The 14,637-nt window shown below is 33.3% G+C and overlaps 1 protein-coding gene across 6 annotated transcripts in view; it reads left to right on the top strand.

Moving 5' to 3' along the window:
• Positions 1-14,637, top strand: part of LOC118748895 (tetraspanin-2A) — a 166,927-nt gene that overhangs the window by 46,167 nt on the left and 106,123 nt on the right. For 4 of the 6 annotated variants that reach the window (XM_036483634.1, XM_036483627.1, XM_036483626.1 and 1 more), the window contains one exon: positions 3,898-3,931. The exons of the other annotated variants lie outside the window; for them this stretch is intronic. The gene's annotated coding sequence lies outside the window, so the exon portion shown is untranslated. The remainder of the gene's footprint in view (positions 1-3,897; positions 3,932-14,637) is intronic. 6 annotated transcript variants of the gene reach the window in all.

Here is a 14,637-nt window from a genome sequence, read left to right as displayed (position 1 = left end):
CATCAGCAACAGGCAAAATAACGTTAGCAGTGGCCGGAAAATGAGTTACAACTGCGCAGCAGAAATGGAATTTCCCTGCTTAATTTTTTGCACCTTCTTGTTGTGACGGCAAATTTTTGCGGCGTAGTGCGCTTCGTCTGACTTTATTCCGCTATATAAATAATATACTTTTCTTGACTTCAATACATATAATTTTTTTTCAGGTAATTGTTGCAATTATTTATTGTTATGTGCCATTGGCATGCATATTTCACTGTACACATGCGTACGTACATAGATGTGTGTGTGTGCGCGTGTATAGCTGCAAATGTAGGTTTTCATGCCTTCATTCTAAGAACGCATAAGTGGCAAGAGCTTCCCAGTGAGCAATTGCCAATTTAGCTATGTACATACACTGGCGGCCTAGCATAACTTACCACCACAATTTTTTTTTGAAGTAGAATTTCGTACATTAACAAAAAATAAAAAAATTATAATAATTTTTAAATAGTTCAAACTATAACAAAAACTACGTACATGTAGGTATAACACGTTCAATCTTAGTATAATAATGTGCAAGTTTGAAGTAGATCAAAATTATCGTTCATTTTTGGGGAATATTTTTTGTTTTGTTTTTATATAGAAGAAAATGTGTAACATCGTATGAAAAAATTTTCAAAATTGCACTTTATTAGACTAAAAATAAACCCAAATACTCGAAATTTTCCTAAAAATTTTGATTAAAAAGTTTGAAATTTTTGTGACAATTTCAATAATTTTTTTAACGCTTTCAGGACCAAGGGAAACATATTTCCCAAAAAGTTATTCCACTCATATGGAAATTGTGTGAGTCTTTATTAATTTTCTATTTTTAGAATGTGAGTCTTAAGCCATTTTTATCAAGAAATTTTAGAAAAATATATTTTTCTCGAAATAATAAGAAAAATCTACCACAATAAGATTTTTTTTTAGAAAATTTTAATTTATTGCTCTCGAAGAAATTTTCTTTAAAAAAAATAATAATCATAATTTAGAAATAAACAGTTTAGAAAAAAGGAAGAAGTATGTTTACCCAGACAAGAACCAAAAGTTTTTCTGGAGAAAAGAATTATTTTGCTGTAAATTTATGTGCGGAATTTTTGGGAATAAGATTAAAAAAAGTAATGTTTCAGGATAAAAGTGTAAGGGAATTAGTAGTTTTTAGGCAGAGATAATTTTTTGGGGAAAACTATTTTTTTGAGATCTTTTAGGACAAAATTCAATTCATTAAAAAAAAATGTCTAAAAAATTATATAAGCTTATGATGAAAAAAATTATTTTTGGGCGAAAAATTATTTCTTTGGTATTTTTTTTTAGAAGAACACTTTTTTTTTTGAAAAACATTACTTTATAGGAAAACATCAAGAGATTCATGAGCATGTTTTAGAATAAAATAGTTAGGGAAATTAGTTTTCACACAGACTTTTTTGTAATATGCGAATTTTCTTTATTTAGCCCTCGCTGAATTACATTTTGAATTTGGTCCTAATAGGGTTAAATTTTGTACAAAGTTTGAAACTTTGATTTATATAGTATGAACTAAGTAAATTTAAAAAAATATATGTTTTTAGTTTTCGAAATTCTACCTATACAATTAAAAAAAAAATGTGGCGGTAAGTTATGCGAGACCGCCAGTGTAAGTTATTTGAATTTTCGCCTTATAAATAATATAGTTATAGGTAGTACAACATTAAGGTACTTGCCTGCATTAACGAGAAGTGCGTAATAAAAATGAAATATCTAAAATTTCTAAATAAATTTTGAATGCGAAATCATCCGCCTGCCTGTTTCAACAATTCTCAAACTCTCATTAATAATGCCTGATCAATTTTCACTGCACAAAGTGGAAATTCGTGTATGTAGTTGATTCTCAAATATTCAGCAGCATTCATTCGACCGCTCGCTTGTCAGCTTATAAATTTGCAATAAATTACGATTCTGTTTAATTTGCAATTTACGCATTTTTAATTTATGTATTTCATGCGAAATTGTTTGAATATACTGGTAGTTGATGCTTTGTTACTGTTGTTGTTGCTTTTGTGACTTTTGTTGTTGTTTGCGGCTTTTCGCACTTCATTACTAGTTGCTGTTTATTGGCATGGAATCGTAATCGTTATCGATTTACACGGTTCACTGGTTGGCAGGCCAAATTTGATGTGATGCAAATTAATGGCTTAAGATACAATGCAAGCGATGTATTTTTTATATAATCTGGTGCAAAATTCTGCCAATATTGATATACATATATATATTTACACAGCTATTCCAACTTAAATGTAACAAGTTTCTGTGCGATGGTCTTCAACTGGACCGATTGCATAAACTCTAGGTTAGTTAGGGTGGCACATCTGCGAGGGGCTTACTTCGGTATTTTTGTTTCGTGTATTGTGTTACCAATACATACACTTTTCCGAGAATGATGACTGCAGTTAATCCATACGAAGATGTTCGGGAAAGCGCTGGGTGCTGAAAATGTATATAGAAGGACGAAGGCAGCTTCGGAACGCCCTGGCCTATTTATTTCCGTATGAAATCGAATTTTCTAGGAACTGCCGAGTTCTCATACGCCGGGTTGAAAGAAAAACCAGAACTTTTTGGACTTGTGGCTAAGACAAAAGTATAATATACATAGGTTAAACTTAATGTTAAAACTGGCGGGAAGGGACTCCGGAAATTTAAGCTTTTAACAAATAGGCTTAGCAAAATATCCCAAACACAGGTCAGTGAAGGCCCAACATAAACTCGAAAAAAGCTGTTGCACTCTTCATAAGAAATTATTACAACCACCCGAGCCATGTTGATCTATAGAATACGATTTAACCGATGAGAAATTATGCAACCGCGGCGCTAGAGTTGCTTCTGGCCTGAACTTTACTTCCCAGTTTTGTTCCAACAGCAGCAGACGCTAGAGCGGTGTAAATGCTAATATTTGGTGGTATTATTCATGAAAAGATATTTGTATTAACTAAAATAATACGGATGGAAGGATGTGAGTTTTCCGACTCCATGCAAAAGGAGATCTGGTTCGGCAGAAAATTCCGGGCTACAATCTAATACCGAGAAGTCGGGACAAATGGACCCTCTTACTGTGTAATCTCTACGTCACAATTGACGTTTGCCAGACCCATTCCCTCTATCAAGAAACAAAATGAAGATTTTGTCCCCAGCATTACAGAAAATTTGGGCCTGTCTAGGCAGAAATGTGGCCGAACTCTTTAGAAGCCTTCTTCCGTGTAGGGGATACTCAGTTACCTTTTCCTGAGTAAGTTTACCGCAATGATCCCCTAGGCATTGTCATTTGTGGCTCCTTGACGCTTTTCCCCATTCCAGCCAGGTTGGGGGAAACCCCAGATTCTTTGGATGTTGGTTTTGAATTCAAGCCTTGCCGGATGTAGATAGAGATGTAGATAGATAGAGGGTAGTCTGAGGATAAAAAATGGGCATGCTAAGCAGAGGAGGTACTCTCATCTTCTTCTACCTGCTCCCATAAAGGGCTAAGGCTAACAGTGGCACCAATGTAAAGGAAAAGGACGAAACTGATACCATTTTTTTTAAGCGTTACACCCTGCTAAAACACTTCTTACTCAAATTAGTGGCACCAGTGACTAACTTCATTTTTTATGATTCCTTTAAAGTTGTGAATATTTTCGACCTAAAACTTCATAAGATTTAGTCCATGAACTACTCTTTCTATAGACAATCTTGATTTCCCTACTTCCAGTTATGTTCGGATTTTTCTTCTTCTACGACTAAAAACGTTACTAGGTTTGGGCCGAATTAATAGAAATACAGTTTAGTAATATGAATTCAGTGAATGTTAAAAATTTTCATTTTATTTGAATTTATTTTAACAATATTTTTTATTCTTATGTTTTTCAGATTCAATAACCAATCCAGCGTTCAAAAAGAATTGGTAAGTTTGAAAAAATACTATAAATGTTTATTATCTTTATAACAACATACTAGTACATTCACAGTACTTACTTAGCTTTGTAATTAAGATACCTCCTTCTATTTTGATATTTTGTTAATTGAAGTTTTTGGTAGCTATTAGTGAAAAAATTAATCTATTTGACATATGCAAGTAAGTAAGCACTGCCAATTTAGGATTGATGGGTTATTTGCGGAAGACTGTGTGATTTGTTGGTCAATGTTGTTGGTATTGTTTAAGAAAATAATGCCATAATTCATTAACTTGCGGTCGCAATGAACTCTGAAGTTCAGTTGTTCATAAAAAAAAATTACCTTGAAGTACCTTATTGTGCAAGTTTTTTCCCTTCAAATCGATGAAAGCACTAAACGAAGAATTGGTAATTGAAAAATTACACTTTTGGCCACTATAAATCCGTGAACAAAAGTACCGGTAGTGGCGCGCAGTTAAATTTGGCAATTTGTTCAAAGTAATAGTCTAGCTCACACATTGGCAGTACAAACATTGCTCGCAATATCCCAAATGGTAGCCAAAACAAACGGCAAACATTAGCTTTGTGAATTATGGTCCATGAGTGGCGAAGTGTTAATTAATTGCCAAAATTCCAGCAATTTTGTATGTCCATTACAGTGTTTAGCAAATGCAACATACATACATAACCACCAGCAGCAACAAAAACTACTCGTATTTAGTAGTTGCCTTGGTTGTTTGCCCTACACATGCAAAATCCACTACAAGCTACAAGCTGGTCAAAAGCAAACTAAGTAGTATGCGAAGTTAATTAGCGCGGCTGACCGTGTGAGCGTTAATCGCAAAAAAGCAACGCTTTGAAGGTCCATTAAAGCTTAAATGCGCCGCAGATAGCCAATTTGAAGGAGAAACAATAAAAGCTATTTTCGCTTTTAACTTACACGTTTTTTTATTTTGTCCACTAATTCAAAGGGTTTGCCTCAAAACGCTTCTAAACCGTCGCAGCAATTAAAAAGGGAACACATGACAGCGGAAAGCGGGGTGCCCCTCAACCGCTGCACATACGTAAATTGCCAATTGTCAAAATAAATAATGTTTCCGCTTATCGGTTTAGAAACAAGAAAAATCTATGCAGTTGTTGCCCGGCCACTTAACAATCGTTTGCGCGAGTCAGTCCAGCGTAAAATCGGCTGCGGCGCCGCAAATCGCCAAACGGAAATTAATTTAATACATAGGCATTTTCAAGCTGCGCCCAAACCATTTCAAAAACAGTCAGTTCAATTCAATTCAAGTCAACTAATTTTTCAGGGAAATATCTGAAACGGAAATATTCACAAAGCTTTGCCGCTGTGCGCGTATTGAGTGGCATGGTTGCTTCGCTTCACCGTTAGGGCATTGAATTTGCGGTATATCTTGTTGCACAACAGTAAAGGAAATCGGCTATTAGAGTTTTATTTATGAAGACAATGCTGCTTCGCAGTAACCATTTTTCATTTCTATAGTCTTTTTTTTTTTGCGCAGAATCTTTAATGTTCCGCTGTGAATTTACTGTCTGAGTAGTGATAAGTTGACAGCGTTGACAGCTGCGGCTTGATGCTTTTTGATGGCTGCTGACAGGTGCCATAACGTTTATTTTCTCATTGTTTTCGAGTGGTCTTAGGAAAAATATATATTTATGTGCAATTAAGAATTAAACGCTTTTTGAAAGTTCTTTAAATGATGTGACATAAAGTAAAATGTTGCAAAGGGCCGTTTTGACCTGTCTTTCAGCTCGTTTCCTTGTTAAGTTAATTTGAGTAGCAGTTTGGTTTAAGCAATTTTTTTAGGTGGCAACCCTTTTCACAAAATTATTCAAATATGAGTATTTGTAATAAATTATAGTTGATTGTTGACAACCATTTTGGGCAATTTTTCATAAATTTTGTATGTTTATACATATGGATTCAAATATGAACATTGAATAATCGCATAAGGTTGCCACCTATTCGAAATTAGGTACAAAATAATTAAAACATCCTGTCAACGGGAAGGTATTTTAAAAATCCCCAATTCAAAAATAATTTTTAATAGGGTTGCCACATAATTTTAATCACGTATTTTTTTAATTTTTTGATTAGAAAATAAAGGTACAGTATTAAATACTATTCATGGCTACTAAAAGAAGGCTCTTAAGCAATGCTTTTTCTATATAATAGGTGTTATCCCTTAGGATATGGATATCAAACGAAAGGAGAGAACTGTAGTCCGGAAGTATTTTCGATGAACGTTGCCACGTTTTTTTTTTGTAATAAAATATGAATTTTTTTGTAAGCATACACAGTGCATACATACATAGTATATGTATGCTCAAGATATGCATATTCATCCCAGCGTATTTCTAAATAGGGCCACCACCTAAATTTTAAAGTAAGAAATTTACTGATTATTATTATTTTTATTATTTATTTTATTATTTTTTATTTTTTTTGATACCTATACTGTGAAAGCTTTAAAAAGTATACGCACTCCTAAAAAAGTTCGGTCGGCCTGGTACTTAAGATTTAAAAAATCCCCTCAGGCATCTTCTAACGTCTTAAAAGCTCTGCATATAAACGTATGAAAATTTTGTCAACGGAATCTAAATAATGAGATTTTTGGAGGCGTTTTCAAATTGGTGCAAATTAATTTCCGAAATATTTTGGTGGAGGTCTTAACATTTAATACATTATACAATGTCAGTGGAAAAACCGAGGTGATGTATAACTAATAAAAGGATTTTTAAAGGTGGAAATCATATTTAAAAAATTTTAAGCATAAAACATTTAGTTCAATTAGCATTTGTACTATTAATGCCGGCTCTCAAATAAACGAAGTTGCTTACTTTATCGAAATTATAGCTGTCAGAAGTGAAGTGAGTGCCCAAGTATGTTTGTGCTGACGGTTTTCTTGATTACAGGAGATACTTTGTGATGTATTGTGGAACGATTTTCCGTTATCCCTTGTCAAATTTGGTTTGAAGACAAACCGGTTTCGGCGTTGTGCCATCTTCAGTGACGTTTTTCTTTCTTTTAGCCTTTGCCAAAATTTACTTTTCTTCTTTCCTCTTTGCAACAGCAACACACTTTTCACTCTGTATCACATCTACGTAGTCACAGCCTCATTGCACTGCATTAAATGCTACAATTTCGCATGCTTGCTTTGTAACAACCAATTACTTTTGGCTCAACAATTGCTTCCACGAATTATTGCCTCTAGTATTTCAATTAATTGTCAACTATACGAATTCTTTCATTCCCCAATTTATGTATGACTATTGGCTTGTAATTCTAGCCGTGGCTATTATAATAAATTAATTGAATTTTTTTTATTTGTAATGCATGTAAGCGGATTGAATTGGATTTGAGCTAAATGCGAGCGTAGTTTGCTGTACGCGATACGCATATTAATTAAAATGGACTGGTTGAATTATAGAAACTATTATTACATATATGATAAATGCCTACATATCGTCGGTGATACTGCAAAACGGTCTATGGCTATTAGTACCCTTGACACTTAGATGGACTCTTACGTGCACCGGAATGCATCTGTAAATTTTTACAACCTAATAAACGAATAACAAAACTGTTTACCTTTGGTTGATGAAAATGAAGCCAGGTTGCCAGAAGCGATCAGATACAGATAATAGATCAATTAAGCACCAGAGGTAATAAGTGATATATAACGATTTACAGTCTCAAGTATCACTGACAATATACTAAATAGCCGTTTCAGTGCTTTTAGGAAATTCAAGTTAATTGTACAAAAATTTTCTAAGCTATAAAAATATTTTTGATTTTATTCACAGGCTTCAAAATAGCATTAGCTTGTAGTCATGTTCAAATAAAAGTATTTGAAAATATTTAAACAGAAACTTTGTATATTACTCTGAAATCCCATAATTATTTACTGAACGAAATTGGAAAAATCTTTATAACTCAGAAATTTTTTGTACTATTAAGCTCTTTAAAGAAAAAGAAGAAGAAAGAAAAAAGCTTTCCTCGCTCGTTTGACACCCATATTAAAATATTTAGTTTTATTTGTTATTTATATTCATGGGGTATTTCTAAACAGATGGCAACGCTTGTCGAAAATGTGTTGTAGAAAAAATTTTATTTAACTTCTTTTGTTTATCACACTCATTTAAATATTTAATTTAACCTCATATAATTGAAGTAAAACTCGTGAACTGGTGGCAACACTTTTAAAAATTTTATTAGAAATACAGCTTACTAAAACCTCTCTCATTTGATGCCCAAATTAAAATATTTCATTTAACTTGTTCACTAAATTGATTCTGAATTTTTAAACCGCTGGCAACCCTCATCGCAAATGATCTTGAAATAAGGCACATACATAGCCACGTTAAAATACTTAGTTTAAATAAATTCATTCTGAATTTCTAAACAGGCAACCCTCTTAAAAAAATATTTTCGAAAAAAAGCTTTCTTATGTCTTCTTCTTGTGTTCTTATTCTTATGTCTTATGTCTTGGATGCCTATATGCAAATAATTGTTTATTAAATTAAGTTTAAATTTCTAAACAGCCCGCAGCCCTCTTCACAAATATTTTCGAAATAAGGCTTTCTTAAACATCTCTCGCTTGATACCCATATGTACATATTATGATATTTCATTTAACTTTTGAATTAAATTGATTTTAACTTTGTGAACAGGTGGCAACACTTTTTCTCTAAATAAATCGTTCTTTTGACATTTACATTGTTGCAATTTTTCACTTAACTTATTAATTAATTCGTTTTAACTTTTGTAAATGTTGGCAACTATTTTCAAAAATAACCTTAATGGTCCAGCCATTTTAGCGTGAAAAAGCAACAAAATACACACACACGCCTCCACTCACTCATAAACTTTCACATTTATAATATGAGTGGGATTACATATGTTTTTGTAGTCCGGTAAGATACGTTTGTACATTTTTAAATGGAAAGGGTAAAGTTTAAAAAAAAATTTTTTTTTGGTCAAGCAGCTGAGTTGAAAGAAATGGTTGTGTAATCTCTATCTCAATTGTATATTTGTATCACCCCAAAGGTAGCATATAATCCTTATATAGCTTATTCATTGCGATTAGGTAATCCTTTTATCGCAAAAAAAAATAAATATCTTTAATTTAATATTAGAGATCTGAATTTCCTTCAATCAATAATAATATTCACTCACTGCCCACACAACATTTCGCATTTCGCATTTCCTTTCTTTCTTTTTTTCACTGCCCCCCATACTTTCTGCATAATTGTGCAAGAAGACGTAAAGCTACCCAGCGGCAACTGATTGATTGGCTATTCCACCATAGCAATGTGAACACAGGCATTACATACGAAGCACCACCGCAAGCAAGTTGTTTTTGCATGCCTTTTCATTGTTGTTCACATTTTGCTTTTCGCTCAAAAATTTACAAGATGAATTGCATGTCAAAATGATTGCGTGCTTTTATGACAACTGGCCTGTGTGCTTGCCAAAGAAAAATACATATTTATGAATAGACATGTGTGTACTGCATCGTTGTCAACTCGGTGACCAAGTTTTTTTCCGTTTAAGCATTCAAAATTTTCCATTCTACTTTGCTTTTAAGGTTTAACTTTTTCCATATATGTATGCTTACCGTTGCCATTGGCTGCATTGGTTTTCTTCTTTTAGCTGTCTTTTACTCTGCCACTGTTTGTGTGTTAAAAGGAGAAAAGGTGTAGGCTGTGTGTGCCTTTGCGTATACGCAATATTTCCTTTTACTGTGAAAATTTCGAATACGCCCTGTAAAAATCAAAAGACTTTTCGAAATACAAAACGCATTAATCTTTATGTTGTAGGTGCGGCTGTGAGTAGGTAAGCTGTCGTACGCTTCTAGTTGCATGTATTTTATTTCATTTTATCTTGTGTTTAGTGTACATATAAAGAAGCCTAAATTTAATCGAGTGTAAGGCGCGCTAAGTTTGAAAAAGTAGTCTTTAGGGTACGTCTTAAATATTGAATGCGATTTGGGACGAAGTTCCTTGTCAAACTTTTCAACAAGTATTGTATGACCGGCAGTTTTAGTTTGATATACCCAAAGGGTAGGCAGCTATGGAAGTTGCTGTGCAGCGATATGATGCTTAAAGTGAATGGATATCTGTTTCACATGAGAAATTTTGTTGAAGTTTATCAAGCAAAAATTCCAACCAAAATACATATCTGTGCATGTAAATACAGGGTGGATCAGGTTTAATTTAAATTTTTTTAATTTTCCATATTATAAATGGAAGGAAGAAATCTAATACAACAAATTTTATGTACCTTTGCTATATGTGCGAATTGCAATGATCCAGTTTTTCAAAGTCGCCCGATCGTTTATTTACAATGCTCGCTGCGAACTGGAAGAAGCCGACAGTGTATTAAGGGGCTACGTTCAAATCCTTCAGACATTCTATATCGATTGTGAACAAAATTTGCGGCGACTGGTATGGTTTAAGAATCAGTTGTGAAACCCTAGATAGCTATTGGATGTGGTGCGAGACCATTTGTATTCCAAAAGAATTCAGTTTCTTCACACAAGGCCATGAAGATGCTAGTTTAGAAATTCGAGAATTTTCATCACCACATGCTTTCAAAGCTATTAAGATGATTTTACTGAATAAACTCTTATGGCCTTATTCATAAAAAATAAAGTAGCTTTAAAAAAGTTTTATAAACTGAAAAATGTATGAAAACGTCATTTTATAAAGCTATTTAAACCTACTTTATTATGTGTGATTAAGGCCACTTTGTTTTTTATGAATAAGTACGGTGACCAATCGTACCGATTTTGTCGGGACAGTATCGATTTGTGAAAATTGTCCCGTTGAATATTTTCTTAAAGTCGGGACGCATAAGTGTACCGTATTTTCATATTTGTAGATACACCCGATTTTTAGCATTCTCTTTGTTAGCCTAATAAGAGTCTCCCTGTACTCTGGCCCAAATACCATTTTTCAGACAAACGTGGCAGCATTTTTGTTACCTTAAAGAGCATAGAATATTTTGCAGCCATAAACATAACCAGCATACTTATTTTCTATGATATTTGGTTATGTTTTATTCTGTCAAATTGGTAATCTCGCTGTATTGCACTCTACTATTCTTGCTTTAATTTTCTTTAAGGTTTTTATAATTATTTTTTTAGGTTTGTTGGGTTTTTTTAATAAAACGGAATTTTGTGAAATTATAAAAAATAAGACTAATTTCCTTAAAAAATTCATGGGTATGCCAAATTTAAGCTACATATGTATATATAGTACATATACGTTTTATCCTTTTATTCTAAAAAACAAAGTTGTATGTTCGAATTCGCCGCTCTAGAAATGTCCCAATTTTTGTCCACAGAAATCTGGTAACCATAACTAAAAGTCACTTACCCGACTCTAAGAAATTCAATTAAATATTTACAATAAATTTTCTAAGAAATTTACGGAAAATTCATCGATTATCTCTTCAAATTTCTGACCCACCCTGAATAGATAGATACATATGCCATATATAAACAAAAATTTATGCACATGCGTCAGGCCCGAGCGCAGCTATTTTGCATGGGGGCAAAGAATGTATATTTGTTACCGTAGTAGCAGGCTATGTCGCCATAATTCGATGAATCTGAGAAGGAGAAAATTTTATAAAATATTCCGAGATTTCGGAAACTGGTCTTCCAAATTAGTGATAAACTAACCGAGATAATAATATAAATTTGATAGTAATCTTCAACTGAATGAGATTGTACTTTGAAGCGTTGAGTTTGACGTGAAGTAAAACGCGAGACATACGGGCATGTTTATGCAGATTGACTAGCACACAAATGCGCATAATAATTTTGCCCTTACACAGACGGCAGTAATGTGGATTAACGAACCGCAAATGTACGGGTTCAAGTCACACGGCAAGTAGAACTTTCATTTATTTCTTTTTTATTCATATTTTTATGAGTTCTATATTTTGTTAACGTTGCTTTCAGTTAGCTATTGTTGGCTTTTTTAATAAAATTTAACTCTAAAAAACAAATTAACTAATAATAAAATACAAAGCGTGATATAAAATAAAACAAATGAGAATAAAGTAACCTAAAATTATATATACATATATCTAAGTCAAAAAAAAAAAAATAAATGATAAAACGAAACAATTTTAGCAACCACTCCAACCGAGGTTCGAACCTGGCACCTATAGACTTGTAGCACGCAACTCTCCCCACTGGGCTAGTGTGGACGCCAAACTCGTAGGCTTTGTTTGCCTACTTGTACAAAAGACAACAGCTGACCGTTTTTACCAGTGTTGTCATCGATAATTTCTGTGATCGGCGTTAATTCCCAAAAATTTCGTGCATTTGTTTGGCTGGTTAGGCGCATTTGAAAGAGGAAAACTGATTTTTTTACCTTAGTTACTCGATTCGGTGACAAGGTCAAGGAATGTACTGAGCTCAGAATAAATATGCAAATCTGAAAACTATAATGGCTGCTTGTTATCGCAACCGGCTAAATGTAGCCCTAAACGAGTAAAATGGCAACACTAATCATAGGGCTTTCAAGTAGTAGCACAACCTTTTCGTAACGAAATCAACCACAGAATGAAACCTTAAAGTCTTTGAAGTCACTGGCCAAATACTCTGTATCAGTGATCGGACTTCTACCACATTGTGGTAGATCTGCCACTTTTTTGAGCATCTACCATATCTACCACACAAGGTCTGAAATCTACCACATATTCGCGTTTTTGAGTACCTAGTTTTATTTTTGCTCGACATAATTTTCTTAATTTTAAGAGCAAAAATCGTCCAACACTAAACACTACATGGTAACAAGAATGATGAAATTTCTCAAGTAAAAGTAAACAAAGCCGAATGGGAGGATAAAATAAACTGTAAAATAGTATGTTTTCTCAATAATAAATTTTTCGACAGGAAAAGTGGTTTCATTATGCTAAATTGCAAAAGATATGATTTATAAAAATAATTAATAGCGGTAATGTTAAAAAAAGGCGATTTTTGTGAAAGTATTAGCAAATTTCAGTGCATCTAAAATTTCTGAGGCGTTGTTTACATTTTCTTGAGAATTGTGAAAATCGGCAAATCCCAAGTAACGGTTTCTGTAACGTGCCACATTTGTTCGCTACATCGTGATGTGATAAAAAGAAAAGCTGGCAGCACTCCGCAAGGGTGCAAAATGTGTATGTTCAAAAAATATCTTGACATGGAAGGAACTGCTTTACACCGTCAAAACTCAACGCAATTTTTAGCAACTTTGTTATACTAAACTTAAATTTTTTTAGGGTCTAATTAAAAAGTTTGAAATTTAGGTGAAAGCTTGCAGAATTTTTTTAATTTTTGTACAAAATTTTATCCAAAACCTGAGATCTATCAAATTTTTTTTGAAATCTACCTACCACATTTTTTTCCAGATTCTACCACAGAATTTTTTTTAAGTCCGATCACTGCTCTGTATATAGGCTACAAAGTTTCGAGGGCATCTGGAGCATTTCAAAGTCCCGAGTAAAGAGCTCATCGTTCTATCTTTTATACAAGTTGTAATATTTTTTTCTTAATATTTTTTTTTCAAATTACACAATATCTAATTAATAACAAAAATTTTCCCCTTAAACATGTAAGTATGTATGTATGTACATACATCAGCTTGTTTGTTAGCTAAGAGCAATACAAAAGAATGATAACTAAATTACTATTGATTTTCTTATAAATAAACATCAGAGCTAAGTATGTACATGCATATGTACGTATGTAAATGCAAATACAAGTGCATATATCTAAGCAAATGATAATTTGTTTATGTCAACTCGTATATGTAAGTAGATATGTATATTTGTGTTTTTGAAAAAAAAAAACGCAGCAAAAAACTCAATAAGCGTCTTCACACACCTTCTAAGGGCGCACCCAACCAGCAAAGCCGGCAGACCAACACTTTCGCTTGGCATTGTTGTTGTTGATCTATATTTAATAGCTTTGCACGCCGCCACAAACAATAGCTAGTTGTATGCTTTTTGTTGTTGCTGCTATATGGAAATACAGCACAAGCAGTCAGTCAGTCACATTTCTTCAATTTACAGCTTGTAAACGCTCGAGTAATTAAGTATTATTTTCCGAAAGAAGAACAAAATAATTTATCGTTTTATCGACTAGCGAAGTGCGAGTGTATGGTTGCATGTATGTATGTGCATATGCATATTGCTTAAAGTGCGAATGATGAGTGTATTTATCTATCGACTTATAAACAAATATATGTATTTTTGAAGTTTAGAGGCAAAACTGCCCACACTCCCCGACTTTTTTTTTTAATGATGTACTTAGATATGCTTTTGCACCTGCATACATATATGTAAGCATACAAACAGTCTACAATAAATCGATGAGCTAACGGAAATCACCAATTTTGTCGATGAATTGTTGCCAACAAGAAAGGAAGATAAAAAAAATATAAAACCTAATTGAAAATTGAAAGCTGTCTAAATCGATCGTCGGCTGGCCCCACGTCAGCGCATTGCTCGCGGCGCCCTATTCCCAAGCTATTTACACTGCGCACTCGCTTACATATGAGCAATAATTTGAATATACACTTGCAAATCTTTGATTTGTTTTTTACGCACTTCAATTGATTTAAAAATTCCTTAAGAAGCATTTGTTTTTTATTAGATATTAATAAATCTACATAACGTTTCCGCTGGATCTTGCGC

This window comes from Rhagoletis pomonella, unplaced genomic scaffold (assembly GCF_013731165.1).
Source record: "Rhagoletis pomonella isolate Grant_MI unplaced genomic scaffold, Rhpom_1.0 Rhpom_scaffold_00013, whole genome shotgun sequence".
NCBI classification, from domain to species: Eukaryota; Metazoa; Arthropoda; class Insecta; order Diptera; family Tephritidae; genus Rhagoletis; species Rhagoletis pomonella.
Note: the sequence above shows the minus strand (reverse complement) of the source record. Positions and strands in the feature narration are given on the sequence as shown.